The following is a 12,168-nucleotide window of genomic DNA, read 5'->3' on the forward strand; positions in this document are numbered from 1 at the left end:
GCTCTATAGCATAGCTTTGGAAAGATGGGATGGCATGGTGGTTAAGAGTAGGTTCTAAAATGAGACAACTTGGATTTGATTTCTGGCCTTATGACTTTCTACCAGTTGAGTGACCTTGAGCAATGACTTCCGTGCTCTGTGCCTTAGTTTTCTCATCATAGTAATTAGTCCCTACTCGAAAAGGGGATTGTGAAGATTAAATGAGTTAGTATGTGTTAAGTGTCAGGCAGACAATAGCTGTTCAATAAGCATTCGTAATTGATGGAGACTATGAAAGCACTTAAAGAAATAAATTCTACCAGAATTCTTAGATGTATCAACACTACGTAATGTTTTACGTATTAAGAATGGTGGGCATGGTGGCTCATACCTGTAATCCCAGCACTTTGGGAGGCAAAGGCGAGAGGATCACTTGAGGCCAGGAGTTCAAGACCAGCCTGAGTAACATAGCCAGACTCTGTCTCTACAAAAAATGGAAAAGTTAGGTTGTGGTGTCCACGCCTCTAGTCCCAGCTACTCAGGAGACTGAGGTAGGAGGATCACGTGAGCCCAGGAGTTTGAGGCTGCAGTGAGCTATGAACATGCCACTGTACTCCAGCCCTGGCAACACAACAAGACCCCCCTCTATTAAAAAATAAAAATAAAAAAGACTCTAAGAACTTACACACTCTTATCAAAGTTTAAGCTTAAAAGGGTGGGGTTGGCAACTATAAAGCACAAAGTGTTGATACCAAATCCTTTAAAAGAATAATGGGCTAGAAAGATTTTAAACACAGTCCCTCCCACACAGACAGAACACTGAACGCAGGTTTTATCAAGGAGGAAACTCTCCTTGTCTCGTTGGACATATGTTCTCTTTGGCCATAGCAGAGAAACTCCTTGTGCTAGTTTAAAAAAAATTGTTTTGTTCATTTTCACATTTTTTTCCCAAACAGAAACGCTATTTGTGTGTCTCAGTAAAAGAAAACAGGAATTGTGCTTTGATTACTCTTTCCTATACTCAGTGATGGCTTATTGCCCTCTTCTCTTCAATGACCATCTGTAGAAAAACCATAATTTTGCTAAAGTTAATTCCAATTTGACTTGAGTTTCTTTCAGTATGAGTTTCCTATTTGGGAATCCAGTCTTCAAACAACATTGGTTGAAACTGGCACAATGATTCATGTTGCTTCAACTTGATCTTTTTTCCAGAACAGGTCTTGCTGTATCATATTAAATCTTTTGTGGTTTCATTGAAATAAAGACAGTGGTCTTAGAAGGTAACTTTCAACTCTGGTACCACTTCCTCCTCCAATATATACAAAAAATTAAGCTTTTCGTGGTCAAATGTGTATCACGAGGAAATTTCCGTGTCTATTGAATGTACAGTTGTTCAGCACTCATGATAAGCCAAAGCATTGGCTTTGGATTGTTTTGCAATCAGGGTCCAAATACTGATTGCAGTTGTCCTGTTTTTCCTATGGATAAGTCAAATATAAGAGGAAGATTTCTCTTTGTGCAGATTCAGCTTGTCTGGTTTATAATTGACCGGCATTGTAAATCAGGAAAAGATACTTAAGAAACGATTCAAGGAAGACCAGCAGAGACTGGATATTTCCTAACTTACCTGGATTTGTGGATGCTACCAAATTCAGATTATTGTTTCTTCTTTGAAATCATTCCTTCATATTCTCTCAATGAACATGTTATGGAGATAGGATTTACCAGCTCCTCCAAAAATATGTAGTGGATTCTTTTTTTGTGTTTTTTTAAGCCCCTCTATCTGCCTGAGCACCTTCTCTTTGGATCGTTTTCTCCTTTAAAAGATGTGCCAGGTTTGAACCTCTGCAAGAGTCTCTTAAATTCTGTCATTAGCCTGGTCACCGTTTCCATAACAGACAGTCTCAGGGACCAGCCATTGCCTGCTATGGAATTTCTCTTCTAAGCATCACTGGAAGTTTTCTCTCCAAAAGAGTGAGAATTCTTTTAGCAGGCACTAGTCCTGTATGGAAGCAGAACAGGCATACAAGATAAGCATAGCCTCACCCAAAGAGACAATATAGTAAGGACCATTTTCTTTTGCTGATCTTTGTACACTGCACCTGCTAAGCAGGGATTATCTCCTTAGATAACTAAAAATAAAGATAATAAAATAATAATACTTTCAGATCACTTACTGCATTCCAGGTACTAGCCTAAGCACTTTCTAGATATTAATGTTCATGGAAATCTTAAGACATAGAGAGTGTTGTTATCCTCATTTTAAAGATAAGAAAACTGAGGCATGGAGAGCTGACATGACTTGCCCTAGGTCTCCAACCTGTCAGGCCGGTTCCAAAGCCTGTGCTATTTAGCTGTCTTATACCCTCTCAGTTTTAGGGAAATCTATGTATTGAAACAAGTCAGAAATGGACAGGTCATCCTAACCTTTTCAGATTAAACTCACGAGACTGCATATAGCTCTCTTAACCAGAACTCCTTTTGGTACTGTTACCAAAGTCATTAGACTAGATATGTCAGTAAAATGTTTCTTCTAATTTTTCCCTTCTGATAGCACTAATGAGAGGAGATTATCATCAAAAGTGCTCTGTTGCTCCTACCCCATTCAATACCATTTGAATTATTTCTTCTTAGAGTTTTGTTCATCTTGCTGTACATTTCTTGAAATTATGAAAATGAATATGTCATGTTGTGGTTTGTTCTTTGCAGATGGAAGATTCAGAAGTGAGACAAATAGATGTGTTCTCTGAAGGAATCGACAATCTGACAGTAAGTTAGTAAAATGAATTGAAAATGTTATTTTAAAAATGTCTTTCAGAATAACCCCAAAGGACTGCATGCATTTTGGAGAATGCGTAGTTCTGAGCTCCTGGCTCTCAGTGTGTGACTCCCTGTCTCCTTGTTTTCCAGCACCTGTTAAAAGAAGACGACAGGTTTAAAGACTTTGCTGCCCACTCCCCCAGAGCCCACATCACAGACAAAGACTCAGATGTTTGACCCTAGCACCTGGACACTTGTGAATGAGAGTGTAATTGTTTTTCCTCTATTTAATGTAAATATTTGTAATATATTGTATTTAATAAAGAGTTGCATTTAAGATGAGTCTTTTATTACAGTTTTTTCATTCGCATTCCCAGTATGGAGCATTTGGGGAGCAGGAACCAGTGTGTGAATGATTTTGTCACATCTGGGTTTACTGCAGCTATGTAAGTATGACATTATGTGCTTTCAAAATCAGTATATGGAATTCCTTTAAAAAGTATTCAGTGCACCCACTAAATGCCAGCCACGCCTCTACTTGCCTCTTCTTGTCTTTTTATATATTTTTCTAAATATATGTGTACATACGGTACGGAGAAAATAGAGCATTTATTTTGTGACTTAAGGAAGGTGGTGAAAAGATCACATTTTAAAAAAAGTATGGTGATCCAGATTTCTTATACCAGCTGGTTCCTGAAGAGGTCAGAATGATCTTTCTTTCACCACAACTGAATTTTAACAATGTTGATTATTGGGGCTAAATTACTATATAGGAAAAACTCCTCTTTTGATGAAACACCACAAAATTGTTGTGCAGTTAAAGAATCTCAGCCATGATCTTGTATCCTTTTACCTCATAAGGAAGAACTCGAGGGACATTAGTATACTATTAACTTGACTATATCCAGAAGCTCCTTCTTCCAAAAAATTTGTAGAAATAATTTCTGAATAATCCAAAAACAAAACGAAAACCTTTACAGTGTTAAGTTTCTTATTTTTGTCTTTTTAAAATACGTCATTATATCAAAACAATAATAATCTGTGTAAACATATTAAGTGTACATTTCTCAGGCTATCAATGAATGAAGCTTTTTAAAAATCTGAATATTTTTCTGAACATTTTGTTTCAATCAGAGTTCAAAACAATTGAGGCTGCAAAATGAGTTTTATAATGGCTATTTTGTGATGATAAAATGTAGTTCATGTTTTTCTGTAGCTAGCAATGGGCCCAAATATTCTTTGTAAAGAAAATAGAAAGCTGCAACAAATATCTGCCATTGTATTTATTTTTTTTTTAGGAATATGAGAAAAAATATTCTATTTTTTATTCAGTGCTACATAATTCCTCATGGTAGCCTACCATTCATTATTTGGTACCTGTATTGGCCTCTTACTGTATTTGCGTTTTATTTTAATATGACTATGTGTCACCACTTGAAAAACTCAATTTGTTGTTATGAATAGAACCCGACTGAGAATATCAGGAGACTGTTACAGATGCCAAAAATTCTTTATTCAGGACAATATAACATAACTAACTGATGATATATAATAAGGTTGAAAAATTTTTGATGATGTATTTTATCTACAAATATCATGCACTGCTGGTATTACCAGATGAAAGGAAAAAAAGTTGATTGTTAATTGCCTCATATTTTTATTGTGGTTAGTGTAAGTAATCTGCCCTCTTCTATAGTTGTGTGATTTATTAGTAATGGCTGTGATTTTTGTTATTGTAATTCTAATATGCAATTGGGGAGGGAAAACTGAAGGACTATTATTTTGGTAGTAAGAATAGAGCAATTCTAAATATGAACAAGTATATGTATAATTAGAACATTTCAAACTAGTTATCTTGAAAGATTCAAAATACTTATTTCTAACTAGATATTTTAACTTGGGAAAGTGAGCTTATTTAATTGAACGTTAAAATTTATGGTAAATATTTCTTTAGATGATGAGTTCACTGTATCAGCAATCACAATAAACTTTTTATTTAATTAACTATAGAATTTTCTTAGTATGTCTGACTTTTTGTTTTCCTAGATGGTTTTAGTCCTTGAGCTTACAGAAAATGGGTTATTGTCTCATTTTTATGTTACCAAAGATCTTCAATTGTGTTAGAATAACAGGATCATGATTGATGTTGAACAGTTAACTCTGTGTTGTAAAATTCTCTGTAACTATTGTGTTGTCTTTTGAACACAACAGAAAGAACATCCAAAACCGAAAGGCTTTCAAAAAGAAAGGCAAACAATTATATACTTCACTATATCCTATCTTAATGGTTCCCAAAGTTCTAACGTGAGACACGTATTCATTATGAGGCAAAAGGATGGTGTCAGAGAAAGCTTTATAAGGTCATGTTTACAGGCCCCAGCTCTGGTCGGGGTTAGTCTTTGACTGTTTTTTCGGTCAATACCCAAAGAATGGATCATCTTTGAGAGGTGGGCTCACTCACATACATGCTCCCAGGAAACAGGTGTATAAACCAGAATATAAAACTATTTTTGGTGAAGCCTTTAATGGTCTTGCGCCTGGGATGTATGCATGAATGGAACCAGTTTAGTCTCACCCTGTGGGCATCTCTGTGGAGGAAGCCAAATTATAAGGTCAGTTGGTGAGCGAGGAGTCAGAACAAAGGCACAGTAGTTGGAAGTTAAATGTTACCAAATTGGAATCATCTAGACCAGTCATTTTCACAGGAATATTACCTGCTTCTAGGACATGCACGACACTGGTTTTGATATTGCTCAGATGGGCATTGCTGAATTTTGCCACTTTAAACTCTACTTTTGTACACTGGCCATCCCGTCCTATTTAATAGAGTTTTGTTTAAAAAAAAGTTAATGTGATTGAGTAACTATCAAGTATTAGTTTTTCCCTGGGCCTAGGAGAGATATAATTTCTCATTATGGATGTATTCAATCAGTTTCACCCTAATTTACTTATTTCCATGTACTTCTTCTTTATACTCCATATTCCTTATTTCCAAGTTCACAAAGTTCCCTCTTGTACTGACTTCCATCAAAGTGGTTTTAGAAATTATTTCAAAAATATATTGACTGACTCCTTCATAAACAAAATGTAACAATTTTGCTAAAAGTGTAGTTAAATAAATAGAAAAAGTATTAGTGAAGGAAATGTAATTTGAAAGGGGATCCTTGCCAGAGGGTCTGAGGAGAGCGTGCAGAGATATTAGTGTTGTTTCATTTGAACAACAGCAGCTTTGTGAGAGGTCAGATTCGACACAGGTTGCAGTTCTGCTTTAATTTCTTGTAGTTGCAGCTTTTTGCTTTAGAATTAAAGAATGTTCCTGTTTAAAGTAGGAAATTATTGTATGTTTCTTAGGCACTCCCTCCTAGGACAGAGGCAATGGCTGTTGACCAGGACTGGCCTGGTGTTTACCCTGCTGCAGCGCCATTTAAACCCTCTGCAGTCCCTCCCCCTGTTAGAATGGGCCATCCAGTAAAAAAGGCATGCCCATGGCAAAGGAGGGAAATCTAGAACTTTTAAAGGTAAGATAAGTCATTGGTTCATTGGCTAAGACACCTAAATAAATACTGATCTTCCCCCCTTCTACCCTCCTTTATTTCAAGGCTCGGTATATAGTAGCAGCTTACTATATTTTAACTTAAAAATTTGTCCAGATCAAATGGATGTTGTAATTTGATTATCCATGTTAAAGAAGACGCAAAAAATCGTAAGCCTTGAAAAATGTAATTAATGAGTCCTACGCTTCCCTTGTGGCGTTTTCTACTGAATCTTTTCTTTACTATATTTTCAAGCGGAACTAAGAAAAGGGAAATAACCTAATTTGAGATGGAGATTTGGGAGGTGAAGTTTCCAGTTTTCAAAAAGGTATTTTAAAGCTTTCTGTCCAAAAAGATACAATATTATTCAGTAGTATCATTATAATCCACCAAATTTTACTTATATTTCTTAAAGCAAAATAGGTTATGCTCTCTTTGATAGGATCTACAGTGATTTATGAACTGTAGGTTTTTAGAAGTAAAGAAGTCAAATTAAAAACAAAAAACTTTTTTAGAGACAGGGTCTTGCTGATTCCAGGTTGGAGTGCAGTGGCTATTACCAGGCACAAACATAGCACACTGCAGCCTCAACCTCTCCAGCTCATGTGATCTTTCTGCCTCAGCCTCATTAGTAGCTGGGACTATAGGCACTCACCACCTTGGCTGGCTACATGATAGTTCAATTGTAATGGGAAATATGAGTTAAGATTTAAACATCTGCAGTTTGAGATTCCATCATGACCCATGACAGCCCACTTAGTTTTCTCATTGTATAAATGGATAAAATAATAGTACCTGTTTCATCAGGTTTTTAGGATAATAAAACAACAATAACATAATAACACTGGTTATGTAACAAGCACTATTCTAAGTGCCTTACATATTTAACTTTGATTATTCCTATATTACAGATGAGGAATCTAAGGCACAGAGAGGCTAAGAAACTTTCCCAAGGTCACACAGATTGTATGTGTTGGACTCAGGATTTAAACTCGGGCAGGTACAGCTCCAGGGCCAGTATCTTCAACCACTTCGTAGCGTGGTTCTGTCTTAGGCACATTAAAAGCCATTGAGAACTGTTGGTCAATACTATCCACATAAATATGTTAGTCAAGAGTTTAGAAATTTAGGTTTGGAGTCTAGGCAAAATCCTAGATTAATGGATCATTCCCACAGGGCAGTTACATAAAGAGTGACAATAGATGAAGTGTCCAAACAAAAGTATGTAGAATAAAAAGAAAAGCAAGCACACAGTCTTCAGGGAACTCTGGACATTTAGAAATGGTCAGGCACAAGCAAAGTTATTAAAAGAGATAGAGAAGGAACCTCCAGAGAAGTGGAGGACAAATGTGACCAAGGGAAGAAACACCCAACATGAGTGGACTGTCCATGTCATCCTTGGAATGTAGTGATCATCCCAAGGGTGGGTCTGAGAAACAGCTCCTGGTCCAGCTTCCAGGTCAGTTCATGAACTTGGAGAGAGCAGTTTTAGTAGCGCGGCAGAGGTGGAGTCTAGACTGCAAAAAGTTGTGGACAACATGGGAGATGATGAGTGGCAGGTGGGCCAGTTAGTTCATCCTTTCAAGAAATTGACGGGGGGGGGGGGGGGGGGGGGCACAATAGATACTTGGGTGTGAGGAGGGTGCAGGTAGAGAGGATGATGTTAAAGAAGCAAAAGGCAGGAAGGAGTGAGTGCAAGGTCTAGAGAAGGACAAAAATGAAAATCTGTGACTGCTTATTCAAAAAGCATCAAAAAAGTACTGTTAAAGGTACTAAAATATAAATCTTTTTCCATCTTCTACAGTCTTTCTCTTTTGACTTGTGTTTGTTTGCAACTAAAGGTCATTCTAGGTGAAGAAAAATGATAATTATACTGTGAATTAAATTTTATAAATTAAAAATGGCAATAATCAGCACGAATTTTACTGTTCATCTTTCCATTGTGGAATGCCGATTTTGAATGCAAATATGAGAACATTGAACTTGTATGCAGAATTGCTGAAATGCCACAATTTGTATTGTGTAGTTTGTACATACATATGTATGTTGTTCTTACGAAAACAGTAGAAACACTGCACAAAACTAACTCAGCTACTTTTATTTCACTTCTTGACATGCACACTGTATCAACACCCTACCTTTGCCTTACAGATGTGTAAGGAAGTACTGAAAGGAGAAGAAATTCAGTTGCCCTGTACTTTTCTTTTTTCGCTGTCATTTTTAGCATAAGTGGTTAGTTAATACAGGGAAGTGATATGAGTTAGAGAAGATATGATAGGGTTCCATGGTCATTAGTGTTTTTTAGAAAGACATTTTTATGTGCAAAGCAAGTTCTGATTTAAATGGAAGGCTGTTATATGTACTGGGTTTTAAAATTTCCCTAACTGACAGCTAAAGTTGCAGGACACAAATTATGGAGAGGTTATAGAAGGAAAAAATTGCAAAACAATGAAAGAGAATATGTCTTTATTTGCAAGATAGCAAATGAGAATTCAACTTTCACTTCAACAGCCATGGAATATTCCAGCTATGGCAAAAACAGACAGTGGATGAATAAGAGTTAATATGAGCTGTTTTGTAATAACCGTGTTTTCCATATAGACAGCATCGAACTCATCCATTGTTATACTCCGGTGCTTTCCTGCTTGATAGTGGACACTGAAATTAAAAGAAAAAAAAGAACATTACTGCACATTTAGGAATTAAGTGCACAGAGAATAGGTCAGGATATTAAAGGAATCACATGATATTATGCCTGCATTTTATTTCTTTTTTTTTTCCTCTTCAGACATAAGTTTATACCTATTATTTTGCCATCCTAGCACTGGTAGAATTTGTTCTTGGAAATTTTACCAATGGCTTCATAGCACTGGTAAACTTCATTGACTGGATCAAGAGAAAGAATATCTCCACAGCTCATCAAATTCTCGGGGCTCTGGCAGTCACCAGAATTGGTTTACTCTGGGTAATATTAAATTGGTATTGAAATGTATGCAATCCACATTTATATAATGTAGAAGTAACAATTATTGCTCCTATTGTCTGGGCAGTAACCAACTATTTTAGCATCTGGCTTGCTACTAGCCTCAGTATATTTTATTTGCTCAAGATTGCCAATTTCTCCAACCTTATTTTTCTTTACCTACAAGAGGAAAGTTAAGAGTGCAGTTTTGGTGATACTGCTGGGGACTTTGGTCTTGCAGTGGTAAACACGGATGAGAGTACGTGGACAAAAGAATATGAAAGAAACATGACTTGGAAGATCAAATTGAGGAGCACTGTACATCTTTCAAATAGGACTGTATTTACGCTAGCAAACTTCATATACTTTACTATGCCCCTGGTATCTTTTTGCTATTAATCTGTTCTCTGTGTAAACATCTCAAGCAGATGTGGCTTTATGGCAGAATATCTCAGGATTCCAGCACCAAGGTCCACATAAAAGCTTTCCAAACTGTGATCTCCTTTCTCATGTTATTTGCCATTTACTTTCTGTCTATAATCACATTGGTTTGGAATTCTAATAGGCTGCAGAACAAACCTGTTCTCTTGTTTTTCCAAGCTATGGGAATCGTCTATCTTTCAAGCCATTCATTCATCCAAAGTTTAGGAAACAAGAAGTTAAAACAGACCTTTCTTTTGGTTTTGTGGCAGATGAGTTGCTGAGTAAAGGACAGAAACCCTCAATGCCACAGATTAACAAGAGGGACATTACATGTTTTCCAGCAGAAAACAAACTAATGGTGTCTGAAACATTTTATATTTCCTGCTGGTTTTTCTATAGTGTATACATCTAAAAGATTTCCAAAAGTATAACTAGAAAAGTTCTTTCACCTAAACTGATTATAAAAAAGAATGTGTGTGTGCATGTATCTGAAAACATAAGAAATATTGACCATAACATATACTTAATCAATTCTTTTCACACAAACCATCTAATTATAAAAATATGGTAAAAAATTTCTCAGAATTATAAAGCCATTTGTATTTCATATATATTTTATGTCATCTTTCAATTGAAGAATTTATGATCCATATTTGTACATTATTAACTGACCATTTATCTCAGGAAATCATTGTCATATTCCATTGTAATTTATACCACACACATGTACCGCACTGTGTTTAGATTTCATTGCTTGAACTTCTAATTGTTTGGATGGTAAGAACACTAAATTATAAATTAATAATAAGGATGTATCTTTGGGGTAGGTTTTATCCCATCATGAATGCTTATTTTATGTTTAGCATAAAGCAAACAATTATTGTCAGAAAAAGATGCACATGAGAAAATTCAAGAGTGACAAAAATACTTAGAATGAATTTTGTTATGTGTACCATACACAGCATTGAGGAATATTAGATTTAATACAAGTATGTGAATACTTTAGGAAAAAAAATTCCTACAATACGAATGAAGAATAGGCCATCATTATGGTCTGTTTTCAATGCTGTTGTAATTTTCCTTGTGCAGTTATGAAAGTCATTTCCTCCAGTTTTTGAATTAAACAACACCTTTTCTGAAGTTGAGATCTGATGTCAAGTATTTCAGTTTTTTTCTAAATCACCTCTGAGTTTCTGAATTGCCAATCATCTCCTTTATCTTCCATCCATAAAATTCTTTTTAAACTTCAGATAAGGCAACTCAAATCTTCCTTATCTTATATTATAAAAATAATATAGAAATTTCAAAACATAATTCAATGAACCTTTCTGCAGATGTTAAATTGCATCTATGAAACTTATAAATTAATTATAGAAAATGTCTTAAAGATCTGTTTTATTATATTACTATAATATTTACTATATTAATTCTTGGTATTATAAAATGTTAACAATATTACCTAAACCTTAAGATAAATCAGATCTGTATCTGAGTTTTTTTTGTTTATCATATATCTCCCCCAGTACAATGTAAGCACTGTGAAAGTAGAAATCAGTCTGTCTTACTTCTAGGACCTAAAAGCCAGCACATAGCATAGTTGGTCAAAAGTGATATTTTGATGAACAAATAAATTGGTGGATAAATGAATAAATGGACCATATTAAGGCTGATAAACCAATAGAAATGAAATCCATCACAAAATCTGCAGTTGCATGAATTTTCCTTTTCTGATTTCATGCTGAGGTTATAGGCTTATTCAAGTGGAACCATTTCTCAGAGTAAATGTTTGGCTATTTCACAATTCTAGGGGAAATATAACTATAAAATAGCCTTGATGCAGCTATATCAGGTGTGGTAAGTGAAGACAATGTGTAACATCAAAACTAGACTGCACCTCTTACAAGAGTTTTTGAAAAGCATGTAAAAGATTTTGATATGTTTGCATTTTTATATTGTGAATGATATGTTTTTATTGTATTTTATACCTGGCTATGGTATACAAAAATGGCATTTGATTTTTTAAAAATTGACTTAGGAACTAGCTGCAGTTATTTTTATATAATATTTTTTCAGTATCCTTTCTAAATGAACTTTTTCATTGCTATATTATAAACTCATAGAAAAGTGAATAAATAATAATTGTACAACTGAATGAACATCTTAGCCTCAAGCTTTGAAAACCAGAGCCAATATCTGAGAGCAAAGTGATGGCATTTATTTGGGAAGGCAAGTACAGGGCAGCAATGGGGCAGACGTGGAAATTAAGGCAAGAGAAGGTGTGAAACAATGTGATGTGATGTATGACTCTGCTGGTGGCCACTTCACAATGAGGGAGCAGCATGGTGGCCATGGTACCTGTGCACTTGCTCCCCGGGGCTTTTCCAGAAGGGCTACAAGGGGGAACCACATCTAGCATTAGTCCACGGAAGAGAGGAGTGGGAATGTATCTTCTTGGCTCTCTTCTGTCTTCTATTTCCCATTGGGCCAGGGTTCACCTGAAGTAGAACTAAC

The 12,168-nt window shown here is 35.6% G+C and overlaps 1 pseudogene; it reads left to right on the forward strand.

The window, feature by feature from the left end:
• Positions 1-7,646: 7,646 nt before the first annotated feature.
• On the forward strand, positions 7,647-9,938 carry LOC123640597 (annotated as a pseudogene).
• The last annotated feature ends 2,230 nt before the right edge of the window (positions 9,939-12,168 follow it).

Source organism: Lemur catta, chromosome 6, assembly GCF_020740605.2.
Source record: "Lemur catta isolate mLemCat1 chromosome 6, mLemCat1.pri, whole genome shotgun sequence".
Lineage (NCBI taxonomy): Eukaryota > Metazoa > Chordata > Mammalia > Primates > Lemuridae > Lemur > Lemur catta.